General features: G+C 44.9%; 1 long non-coding RNA gene across 1 annotated transcript in view; it reads left to right on the forward strand.

The window, feature by feature from the left end:
- Positions 1–9226, forward strand: part of LOC142018001 (uncharacterized) — a 126681-nt gene extending 117455 nt beyond the window's left edge. Inside the window, exon 4 of the long non-coding RNA XR_012646646.1 lies at positions 8615–9226. This is a non-coding gene — a long non-coding RNA (uncharacterized LOC142018001). The remainder of the gene's footprint in view (positions 1–8614) is intronic.
- The last annotated feature ends 4313 nt before the right edge of the window (positions 9227–13539 follow it).

The following is a 13539-nucleotide window of genomic DNA, read 5'->3' on the forward strand; positions in this document are numbered from 1 at the left end:
TGGGAAGAATTTTACCTTCAACCAAGCCTAAGTTCTAAAGTTTTAATACCTGGAAACATTTTGTCTTTATTTTTCCTTTAACCGTTTCTGATTTTAATGTCTTCCTACTTGTACTCACTTGAAAACCATCTTTTTGGAGTTAAATACATATTTTTTTTGTTCTTTAAACAAAATGAATTTAGTGACAAGTTGTAGATTGTTCCCTTTCAGGGAAAATAGACTTTTAATATCTGAACTGTCCAGTGGAAGGCTGCATGGTACAGAACACACATATTTTGGAGACAGAATTTGGGGCTGGTGGTGTGTTGGGGTCATCCTGCAGGTACTTACCAAAGCTGATGGGATCCTGAGTATAGCTGGCATCTGCAGACAGCCTGCTGTAATGAGAGCTACTGAATCAGCACTGTGGCCAAAAACAGACACTCATGGTGTGACTTACATGCAGGCAGGCTGTTTGTGAAAAGCCTGGGTGAGAGTTACAGCAGCAAGGCATTGGAACACAACCCTGGTTGAGGGGCAAGGGTCACACGTCCCCTTGCTGGTCTGGACTGCACCTTGGAAATAGACAGCAGGGGATCAACGACTTTGGGGTTAATACGTTTGCTGTGTTTTAATAACATAGATGTATCCTAATGAAATACCAGTAGATTACAGAAATCTTGACGAAGGTTTGCAATTCTTTGGTCCTTAAGTGGACTCGTACCACAAGAGGCTGAAATATGTAACTCACCATCTCATTACCTATTACAGGTGGCTCTGTGCAACATTGCTTTTAGTGGAATTTCACTTGAGTAATTAGCACTAAACAGGGATCACAGGTAGTAAACTCTTGATTAGTGTGTAGGAATCATTAATTAATAGGGGACACTTTCTGAACTCTTTGCTGGCATAAATCTGGAGTAATTACACTGCATGTGGAATTATGCTGAAGTAACTGAGAGCAGATTCTGACCCTCATGTCAGAATCTGATTGCAGCTAGGAGTGTGTTTTAAGTGGCATCTAGCAATCCTGTAACAACATACAGCGTTTTTATGCCAGGGGCTGGCTGAAACCTTGTTGCCGTGAGTGGATGGAGTAGCCACCCTTCATTCCGGATAAATGTAGGAAGTGGTTAAGCTCTTTCATGGAATTGATAGCTGAAACAACATAAGCTACCATAAAAAATGGGCCTTATGTGCAGGTGGAGTAGAAGTTAAGTCACTTGAGTGGCCAAGGATTCTCTGGTATCTGAATGCGAATGCGGGGGGCTGGATTTTGTCTGAGGGAGCTGTGTGCATGTGAGAGACAAGGAGCAGACATGCCAACAAAGTGCACCCGGAAGACAGCAAAGAACACTCAGAGGACTTGTAGCATGACCCTGAGGAAAAGCAAAGGGGGCTTTTAGGGCAAAGTGCTGGCTAGAAGGAGGCTTGGGCTGTGAGCTGTGTGGTCCTGCTCTGTCCAGGGAAGCAGCACTTCTGTGTAATTTAACAGAATTGCATTAAGAAATACTTGAATTCCTTCCCCTAACAGCTCACAAGATTCCAAAATAGTGGCTCACCGTTCGGGTCCAAAGGGGTAACACTATCCGTTTCCTGTGATTAGTGTACAACTAGCTAATAACTTTGGGTCAGAATTCAGTCCCTTTACTCACACATAGTACCTGACTCCTGTAGAAATCCCACTGAAAACAGTGTGTTATTCAGCATGACTATGAGTGTTACTGTGTGGCCCTTTTTTTGGCAGATATAAATAAACACAAAGTGTGCTCAATTCTTTAGGCCATATTCAGACAAAACTTTTGGTGGAGGCGGAATTTTGCTGCTAAAGGTCTGCAGCACCAGGCCTTCTGGCAGCAATATGACAAATAAAGTGCAATCCATTTTTATCATAAATTCCAATAAGAATGAAACTGAACAACCACTTTGAAGGCAGCAAGTACTTCGTAAATTCACAAGCTCGTATCTGGTGCAGAACGTATTAGCTAAGGGGTGGGAGGGGCTAAGGGGCTAGTGAGGAAGACAGAGTGAATATGAGAGACAGTAAATATGTTTTCATTAATTAAGAGACCCAATTACCCTCTTTCCCATACAAACACGCAAAAGAAAAAGATGATGTAAGAATTTCTCTCAAATAGTCTAGTGTGTTTCTTGCAGATCCAAGCGTATCTGCCATGTGAGTAGCAGCCAGTGTGTTTAGGGTAAGTGATGACAGCCTGGACTGTGCGAGGAAAAGGCAATATTTAGTTACGTGCTGGAAAAGCACCTTCATTTACGGCTTCTCGACCCCCAGGACACAATGGTTTGCCTGCATCCATAGCAACCACCTCTGCTATGAAAGATCTGTATTGTCCATAGCACAGAGGCGCGGACAGCTGCCAGCATCTGTGGACACAGGTAGGCAGATAATACAAGAGGAAACAGTGGGTGGTCCTGAATAACTCAGAGTTGCTGAGGTAAATGAAAGGTGTATGAGGAGAAATGCTCATCTGACTGTGAGGAGAATGTGCCCAGCATGACAATGTGCCATGACTGCTACAGTTTCACATGCAGCCTTATTCCAGCTGTATCCAGGCAGGCCTGTCTGCTCTCCGCACTGGAGGTTGGTATGTGGTTGCATTTGTTTATTTTTAAAAAGCAGTGACACATTAGCTAGGCGAAGGACCACATGTAACCAGCCACCTGAGCTGTTCTGAGGTATATCTATATAATAAATATAGTCAGTCCAATACACCTGAATGCCAGCCAGACCCCGTATCAATGCCAACAGGTTGAACAATGCGTATGATAGTGGCAAGCATGCTGCCAGTCTGAAAAGCTTAGCAACTCTCATTTATGGGAATCATCCTGCAGAGGACCCACATCAGCCCCAGTACCTTCTGCAGTCCCATGTGCAGGGTGGTAAAGGTGCAGGGCCCTGGCTGTCTTCCCCCAATCCCTTTTTAAAGTGGCTTCTGAAACACATCCTTTTAATAAGGCAACTGTCTCTTTGAAGGGCTAGGCAGCCTTTCTGGGAGGTCACTTGTTAACGAATAGAATGTTTTCATGTCACCTCACTGTTTGGCCAGCCCAATTCTGCAGCTGCAGATCTCATTGTAGCAGGGGCAGGTGGTGGTAACCATTGGAGGGGCACAGGGCAGTTTTTGCTATTCTTTTCTTCTCCTCCACCTCTTCTCTTCAATGCTGCAATGAGACCTCTCAAACTGTGCCACCCCTGTCCGGCTTACTGGTCTCCACTGGGGACAGTCCTGGACAAGGTTCTCCCAAGGGTCAGCACCGATGCTGCACTTTTTCATGTGTGCCTTTAGCGTGTCCTTATATTGCTTTTGGTGACACCCCCACCCCTCCAGCATTCCTCTGTTCTTCCTCCAATTCAGAAAACCGAATCTGGTTTGGGAGGTGCGGATCAGACATTTGAACCATGTGACCAGTCCACGGAAGTTGTTGGTGAATGATAATGGCTTTAATGCTGGTCATGTTCAGTTCTTCCAGGACACTTGTGTTCCTGCGCCTATCCTCCCAAGACATATTTAGGATTCTTGTGAGGCAGTGTTGATGATATTGTTCAGATGCCTTCAAATGACACTTGTATGCTGTCCAGGTTTCACCTGCATACAATAGTGTTAGAATAACCACTGCACGGTATACAAGGAGCTTTGTCCTGGCATATATGTCCCAGTTCTAAAAGACCCTTTGTCTCAGGCAGATGAAAGCAGAGCTTGCATGACTCAGGACAATGCTGGATATCTTCATCAATGTTGACTTTAGTGGAAAGATGACTCCCAAGGTATGGGAAGTGCTCCACATGCAGTCTAGGACCTATTCAGTTACCTCCAACATATTACACCTTTGCTATGGGTTAGAAAGAGTGATGAATCAGAAGAAACGCAAGGCAGGTAGTGGACCAGGAAGACCGGGTAGGAAGGCTGGGGGCACAGTTGTTCCAGAAAGAGCAGGTAGCCCAACTCAAAGGCATCCCAGCTGGGGAGCTACTGACAGTAGCCTGGGATGGGTAAATGCAGAGCCCAGCAGGTGTGCAGAATAAGAGGAGAGAGACTCTTTGTGAAAGAGTGGGTGGAGATGGGGGCAAAACTCTTCGTGCTTTGGACTTTCAGACCCTTACAGGGATAGGGTTCACTTAGTGACCTACCTGGATGCCACATCACCCCAGTATGTGCCATCTCAGGGGTTTTCCTGTACCCCTGCCCCCATCTTTTCCTAGTGGTCAACTAGTTGCTTTCAGTTTTACCTGTTTAGTCATTTTCAAACACCCCTGCTAATTTCAATTCCTGGCCAAAGATGGTTGTGGAAAAACTAAGGTGGAAGTTGCTGCAACATCAGGTCTTGGTGAAAGTGCGTGTTCTGTGATGATGAGTCTATCACATCCAATAAGGGATTTGGCCCTGCTCACCCCTCTCTTTTGGAAGGCCGCTCCCACTTTTCCAGGCTGCTCCTGGAGGCTACGTCTACATGTGAAGCCAACATCGAAATAGGCTATTTCGATGAGTAACGTCTACACGTCCTCCAGGGCTGGCAACGTCGATGTTCAACTTCGACGTTGCGCGGCACCACATTGAAATAGGCGCTGCGAGGGAACGTCTACACGCCAAAGTAGCACACATCGAAATAAGGGTGCCAGGCACAGCTGCAAACAGGGTCACAGGGCGGACTCAACAGCAAGCCGCTCCCTTAAAGGGCCCCTCCCAGACACAGTTGCACTAAACAACACAAGATCCACAGAGCCGACAACTGGTTGCAGACCCTGTGCCTGCAGCATGGATCCCCAGCTGCCGCAGCGGCAGCCAGAAGCCCTGGGCTAACGGCTGCTGCCCACGGTGACCATAGAGCCCCACAGGGGCTGGAGAGAGAGCATCTCTCAACCCCTCAGCTGATGGCCGCCATGGCGGACCCCGCTATTTCGAAGTTGCGGGACGCGCAACGACTACACGGTCCCTACTTCGACGTTGAACGTCGAAGTAGGGCGCTATTCCTATCCCCTCATGGGGTTAGCGACTTCGACGTCTCGCCGCCTAATGTCGAAGTTAACTTCGAAATAGCGCCCGGCGCGTGTAGCCGTGACGGGCGCTATTTCGAAGTTAGTGCCGCTACTTCGAAGTAGCGTGCACGTGTAGACACGGCTGAAGAGTGAGAGAGCCCTCTTTACCTTTTATGCTAGGTTGCTGAGCCTTCTGTTCTTCAACTCTGAGTATTTATAGCCGTGTCTACACGTGCACGCTACTTCGAAGTAGCGGCACTAACTTCAAAATAGCGCACGTCACGGCTACATGCGCCGGGCGCTATTTCGAAGTTAACTTCGACGTTCAACGTCAAAGTAGGGACCGTGTAGTCGTTGCGCGTCCCGCAACTTCGAAATAGCGGGGTCCGCCATGGCGACCATCAGCTGAGGGGTTGAGAGACGCTCTCTCTCGAGCCCCTGCGGGGCTCTATGGTCACCGTGTGCAGCAGCCCTTAGCCCAGGGCTTCTGGCTGCTTCTGCGGCAGCTGGGGATGCATGCTGCAGGCACAGGGTCTGCAACCAGTTGTCAGCTCTGTGTATTTTGTGTTGTTTAGTGCAACTGTGTCTGGGAGGGGCCCTTTAAGGGAGCGGCTTGCTGTTGAGTCCGCCCTGTGACCCTGTCTGCAGCTGTGCCTGGCACCCTTATTTCGATGTGTGCTACTTTGGCATGTAGACGTTCCCTCGCAGCGCCTATTTCGATGTGGTGCCGCGCAACGTCGAAGTTGAACATCGACATTGCCAGCCCTGGAGGACGTGTAGACGCTATTCATCGAAATAAGCTATTTCGATGTAGGCTTCACGTGTAGACGTAGCCTAGAAATGGTGATCAAATCACCCCATAAACTTCTCTTTGATAAGGTGCATAGATTGAGTCTCACTGTAAAACATGTCTTCCATCTCTTTAATCATTCACTTGACTCTTCTGTGGATCCTCTTCAGTTTTTCCAACATCCTTCTTGAATTGAGACATCAGGACTAACAGAGTATTCCAGCATTGCTCACTCCGGTTCTGAATACAGAGGTTGTATGACATTTCTCCTCCTACCTACTATTCCCCTGTTTATACAGGGCCATAGCATTGCACCACAAGCTCACGCTCCATTGATATTCCACCACGACTCCAAAATTTTTTCTAGAGTCACAGCTTCCCAGGACAGAATCTCCCATCCTGTAATTACGGCTTACATTTTATGTTCCCAGATGTGGGGCCTTACATTTGGCCATATTAAAATGCATATTTGCTTGCGCCCAGCTTGCAGAACAATCCATTCTTGGAATCAGTGACCAATGCTTTTCGTTATTCGCCACTTCCTCAAATCTTGGGTCTTTGTGCGCACTAGTGTAAGGTGACTCTAAAACACTACTGAATCAAAATGGCTGTTATGTGCCGTGTAGTTGCAACTAGGGGACTTGTACTCATGTAACAATGACAATGCCATCCCCAGAAAACTTCCAGTCGGACCACTGATTTACACCCGCTGATGCCAGTGACTCCTTGAGAGGGGCAATGGGGAAGCTGGCGAGGAGAATGGAGAAAGTGAGGTTTCCAAAGTTGCTTACCTCAAGACTCCTGCTGTCACACCATCTTGTACCACTTCTACTAGTTGGTGGAATTAGCTTGCTGAGCCAGGAGGAAAGGAGGCGAGCAACTGTTTTACTGATCTTTAAAAGAAGCCTAAGCTGATTGCAAACCAGTAGGTGTTACCTCCAGAGCAGTAACGTGAATGAAATAGAAATAAAACAGAAGAGTGGTGTGTATGTGCATTAGGAAGTGGAAAAGAGGTAAAGTGACAAAAATACACACTTGGTCAGATCTAGGGAAGGTGATGAGGAACTTAACAAACCTAGACTATTGATTGGTGTGATGGCAAGTGAAACTTTGCAAGGAATAATTTGAATTCTTCAGACACCTTTACTGATTTCTAAATTAATGATAATTCATGGAAAAGATCTGGGCATCACTGAAGACAGCTCAGTGAAGACCTTTGTTCAACTTGCAGAGAAGGTCAGGGTAGCTAAGGGAACATTGGGATGTATATACTACCTAGGCTAGGCAGAATTCAACTTTTATTTTTTATTACTAAGGGATAATATTGATCTTAAGTATTTTTATTTTTATTTTTATTTTTATTTAAATGTTCATTGTTACAGGAAATTCCAGAAGGGTCAGAGAATAGAAAAGTTCAGAGAAGTATTATTTAAAAACAGCAGCTGTTGAGTTTCAAAAAGATAAAGCTTTAAAACCATTAAAATACACATTATTCACATCATGTGTAATAAAACATCCAGAGTAAACATCCTTCAATCAAAGGCTAAGTTCTCAAGTAGTATTTGTCTTATTTTCCATATCACTAAGTTTCAGTTATCAATAGAAATCTCTTTTGTCAGTTTGCATGTGTGTACACTGAAATCAATGCTTACTGACATTTACCAATAAAAGTCTAACATGTCCAAGCCTAATAACATTATAATATTGCTCTATAAATCAATGAAAAGGCATTACCTGGAATACTGTCTTATTTTCTGGTCACATCATCTCCAGGAGATAGAACAGCAATTGAAAGGGTACAGAGATGGGCAATGAAAATGATTAGAGGCCTGGAAAGAGGAGAGATTGAAAAGGTTAGGAGAGTTTAATTTAGAGTGGAGATGAATGAAAGGGGACACAATGGAGCTACATAGATTAATGAATGGAACTGAGTAGGTAAATCAGGTGCTCCCATCTTGCTTTCTCATTCATATTATGTAAGAACTAGGGAGTTGCAAAAGAATTTAAAAGGTAAAATATTTAAAAATAGCAAAAGGATTTTTTTTTTGCATAAAGCATATTGAGCCTGTGGGGAAAAAACCCTCATATATCTAATAATCTGGAGGAGGAGGAAAGGTAATCATCTCTTGCCTTGTCCAGAAGTTTGAACAGCAGAACCGATGGTTACTTATTTATTTGTATACCCACGAGGTATAAAATGGAGATAATCTCTACTTCTCCCTGATTTGATGGTACTTCTCTTCCACCTGAATGCAAGCTCCTTGCAGAAGGACAGCCCTCCATCTTCCCAGCTCTCTTCCTTTTGCTCTGGGAAGCAGCACATGGACCAGCTGCTTTCACAGCTACCTGTTGAGTCTTGAGATCAGTGTTTTCCTTGAGGCAATAAATTTACTTGGCTGCTAATTGTGTTGGCCAGCAGTGAAGTGGTAGAATGTTCCACTGGGGCGGGGGAGGGGGCATGGAGAAGAGATTTCAGGCAAGATGGGACCCTGGGCCAGTCCCAGACCAAATGGCATCTCTCGATTTGTTAAACTTTTGAATACCTTTTTTTTTAGTGATTTTGTAGCCCACTTCACAACGTAGGTGAATGATTTGCATCCCTGATTAATCCCTGATATATAAGAGGATAAATTTGCATGCTAGGGTCTGCAAAGCTCTATTTATTCATATCGTATATAGGCAAATAAAAATTGTTTCCTCTAAGCTTAAAGAAACTTGTTAATTTTAGGAATAACTGAAATGTACTAACATCAAGAAATTGAACTGGGCACCAACATTGGATTAGTATTAAATCATGTTACAGTAGGTAACAGCCTTAGAATGTTAAACCCTTCTCTTTATTTCACAAGGTCACCTTGCTCACCTTTGCCCTTGTGAACTGAAGCTCGGTGTCAGAGAGATCTGAAGATGGGCACCTTTTCAAGCCATAAAATAGCAAGCAATGCCAGTCTCTCATCAGCTGTCAGCCATCAAAAATATACTTCAATGAGTCTGAGCTTCAAAAAGTTGTGCCTCTCACTCGTGACTGTGACCGACAGTGCAAGGAGAATCCTCCAAGCTATCCACACATTAGGAAAAGTGTCCTTCCACTCTGCATTATGAATGAACGAGAGAACTTGGAGCGAAGAAAGCTTTCCACGTTGCAAAATGTGATGGGTGTTATCTAATTTGGTATCGAGGTCTTCATCAATGACAGCTAAATATTCTCCAAATGTCAGCGTCCAGTGAAGGTCCATACAATTGTTCAAGAGTGTTTTCCTGTCTGTTGGCAGCTTACTGAGGTCATACAATCCCATCCAGGTCTTTTCACAGGGCTTCATTTATCCAAACCTTTCTTTGATTGACAAGCGAGCAGTGTCAATGAGCAAGCAAAACAACTCCCTCTTGAATTTTAATTCCAATTTTCTCATCACCTCACCTCTGCCCTCATAACCAAACTATCTATGAATGCAGGATCAGCTCCTAAGTTTGTCATTTCTTTGGCAGCAGGGATGGCATCTTCATATGTGCGGTCTCTGTAGGCCACAATAAAATCAAAGCTGCTGTGCATCAAAGTAAGAGTGATTATGGTGTCCATCGACTGAGTTTGTAATGCCTTGCTTACTATATTTATTTGGAACAGGATAGTGTGCCAAACCACAACTGAGAACAGAAGTGTGAAATCAGTAATCTGGTTTGTCCATTATTATTGCCCCTTTTATACCCACAAGGGCATGGCTTACAACATTCTAGGATGGTCATGGAAAATGTAGCCTTCAAAGACTGGAAGGTTCCATGACGTTCTACAAAGGTTCTGAACATTCTAGGAGGTTAGCAAAACATGAATCCACATAAGAACACTGGCAACATTTTATATCAGACATTCTATTTTCCCTTTTGTTGCTAACAACCAAAACAGCATTCTGACCCCATTGTTCCCGCAAGCCCAGTACCCCAAGTGATTGCCTAGGTCGCCTGCCTCTAAATCCATGTCTGCTAGGACTCCTGTAGCCCAGCCTAGAGAAGAATGGGGTCCCACAGAGAGAAGGGTGAGATCTAAGCAGATCTGTGGATCTTGACTCTGATCCCCAAAGGTATTTGGGCACCTACCTCCAATTAATTTAAAAGTAACATTGAGGACCTGGATCCTCATTACCAGAAGAACAATGCTTTATACCTCTGAAAGATTGCTCTGGGGTTGCATGCTTGAAACCCAAGATGGCAGCCAGTGGGTATCCCATGAAAAGCTTTTTATCATCAGTAAAATCAGCACTATGGCTGGTAAGAAAACTTGTATTTACCCCCAAAGCATTTGTTTCTCATCAAAAGAAAAGTGCATTAACTTTTGTTTCAATTTGAGTACAATTCAATTAAAATAGGTGTTTCCTTCCTGCTATTCCTTTTTTTCTTCTACAAAATTCTCTTTTCTAGTCAAATCAAAACTTTTTTAAATGTTCTGTGATGAAGGAAAATTTTCAAAAATGTTTTTATATTGCTTAAATATTTTTGTTAAATTTTTTGGTGGAAAAACTCACAGTTGACATAATCTGCATCAAAAGCAAGGCCTCCCTCTTGGGGTCATAATGGAGAATATGGCTCTGATACTATTTTTTAACTCTATGGCTACGTCTACACTAGCACACTATGTCGAAGTAGCCTATTTCGAAGTAAGAACATCAAAATAGGCTACTTCGACGAGTATCGTCTACACATCCTCTGGGGCTGGTGCTGTCAACATTCAATGTCGAAGCAGTGGTGGGGGACATCGAAGGGAGCCGCCCCGGAAGGAAATGGGGAGCGTCCACACACACAAGCACTCGCCATTGAAATAAGGGGCCAGCAAAGCCTGCCGATGGGGTCACAGGCTGGACTAGCATTTCTGGGGCAAGAGCAAGCTGCTCCCTTAAAGGGCCACTCCCAGACACACTCGGCCTGCACAGCACGAGGTCCACGGAGCCGACAACCGGTTAAAGACCCCGTGCACACAGCATGGACCCCCAGCTGCAGCAGCAGCAGCAGTCAGAAGCCCTGGGTTAAGGGCTGCTGCATGCGGCAACCATAGAGCCCTGCAGGGGCTGGACAGAGTGTCTCTCAACCCCCTCAGCTGATGGCTGCCATGGAGGACCCCGCTATTGCGATGTAGCGGGACACAGATCGTCTACACACGCCCTACTTCGACGTTGAATGTCGAAGTAGGGCGCTATTCCCATCTTCGGATAGGAATAGCGATTTCGACGTCTCGCTGTCTAACATTGAAGTAGCTCACCGCACATGTAGACATGACATATGCTATTTCGATGTTGTGCCAGCTACTTCGAAGTAGCTGGCTAGTGTAGACACACCCTATATGTCAATATATAGAGTCACAGGAAAGCCACGAATAAGGTCTTATGGAACTACAATGTTTTTGTCAGAAATGAATCTGTGCTTACATAACACTGTTGCAAGCATTCATTAAATACCCAAGTGTAGAGCTGCTTTAAATATTTCAGATGGCTTTTGGAAAGAAAATTGGTGTTTCAGTCAAGCAATTTGTATGAAGATCTCATGTTCAGATTAAACATTTGAAAGTTGAATTTCCAAATTTTGTTTTCAATTTTCAGATTCCGAACACCCCAAATTTTCATCTTAAAATGGAAGAATTCTCCTTTTCTGGTTTGTGTGTTTTCAATCATAATACACATTTTGTGTATGGAAGTTTTCAGTGAAACTCTTTTTTTTTGGTCAAACTTTCTACCCAAAAATTATATTTCATTGACTTCAGTGGAATTCTAGCAGTCTTGGCAGAGAAACATTGGTGTAACTACGGTTGAGCATGTCTTTCTATTTTTATCTTTCCAAATGTTTACAATTGTGGAAGATGATTGGTGAGCCGCACAATGGCGGGGGGGAGGGGGATCGAACATTATTTGACTACGGACACTGAGCTTTAAAAAGTTAAACTGTCAGTATCACGTGTCAGATATACAAAATAAGTATCCTTAACCTGAACTCTTAAGTCCTCCAACAGCACTTTTCTGAGCACGCCAATCTGGGAGTTTCTATTATCGATGGAACTATTTCTTGTTGATGTGCCTGCACATATGGTGAAATTGTCACTAACTGACATCTACAGATAAAAGTCAAACCCTTCCAAGCCTACAAACATCTAACCTAAAGCTCCCTTGCCGCTGATTAAGACTATTACTCCTTTTTCTTGGTTTGTTGGACATGGGGAACAGTTGATCAGCACCCTCTTTATAACCGCCCTTCACATATTTGAAGATTATCAGATTCCCCCTCAGTCTTTTGTTGCTCTCCCCTGGACTCTCTCCAATTTATTCACCTCTTTCCTAAAGTACGGTGCCCAGAATTAGACACAGTACTCTAGCTAAGGCATTACAGGAGCAAAACAGGCTAGGACATTTAGCGCCTGTGTCTTACATGGGATACTTCTGTTAATGCATCCAAAAGTGGTGCTTGCCTTTTCCCCAACTACATCCCATTGTCAATTCATGTTCAAGTCTTCTTCTCTCCCGCCCCCTTATCACTTTTCCTGATGAATGTCATGATAGCAGCATGGGGAACAGGGAGGACTAGAACAGGACTGTTCTCTGTTTGTGTAGCACCTAGCATAACTTCCATGACTTGATGTGCCTAGGCGTTATTGAACGATGAATACAATATGCCGGGGTGCAGTCCAGACTAGTGAGGAGATGTGGCAATGCTTTTAACCTGGGGTCCCTCACCTTGTTTTGCAGATGTAGCTTCCAAGCTGGGCTGCTCACAAACAGTAGCTTTGTCACCCCCTAAGTGTTTGTGTATGGCCACAGCCCTTGTCTAGCAACTTGGACCCAGTAACCTGTCCGCTGACACCAGCCATGATCTGGTTTCTACCAGCCTTCATTACTACCTGCAGGGAGACCTCAACACACACTGGCTACGTCTACACGTGCAGCCAACATCGAAATAGGCTATTTCGATGAATAACGTCTACACGTCCTCCAGGGCCAGCAACGTCGATGTTCAACTTCGACGTTGCTCAGCCCAACATCGAAATAGGTGCAGCGAGGGAACGTCTACACGTCAAAGTAGCACACATCGAAATAGGGATGCCAGGCACAGCTGCAGACAGGGTCACAGGGCGGACTCAACAGCAAGCCGCTCCCTTAAAGGGCCCCTCCCAGACACAGTTGCACTAAACAACACAAGATACACAGAGCTGACAACTGGTTGCAGACCCTGTGCCTGCAGCATAGATCCCCAGCTGCCGCAGAAGCAGCCAGAAGCCCTGGGCTAAGGGCTGCTGCCCACGGTGACCATAGAGACCCTCAGGGGCTGGAGAGAGAGCATCTCTCAACCCCCCAGCTGATGGCCGCCATGGAGGACCCAGCAATTTCGACGTTGCGGGACGCGGATCGTCTACACGGTCCCTACTTCGACGTTCAACGTCGAAGTAGGGTGCTATTCCTATCTCCTCATGAGGTTAGCGACTTCGACGTCTCGCCGCCTAATGTTGAAGTTAACTTCGAAATAGCGCCCGACGTGTGTAGACGCGACGGGCGCTATTTCGAAGTTGGTGCCGCTACTTCGAAGTAGCATGCACGTGTAGACGCAGCTACTCAGTCCTGGACTGTCCAGCCCTCTCCTGGTTAGCCCAGGTAAACTAGGTCCATTGCCCCCCTAAGAGATCAATATTGAACAATATGCTACCATAAATGGAGTTACCCAAGCAATTCACAACGCTGCATTAATGTTAAAAAATAAAACAAGTATATTTAACTACAAAGAGAGAGGTAGCCATGTTAGTCTGTAT

This window comes from Carettochelys insculpta, chromosome 9 (genome assembly GCF_033958435.1).
Source record: "Carettochelys insculpta isolate YL-2023 chromosome 9, ASM3395843v1, whole genome shotgun sequence".
NCBI classification, from domain to species: domain Eukaryota; kingdom Metazoa; phylum Chordata; order Testudines; family Carettochelyidae; genus Carettochelys; species Carettochelys insculpta.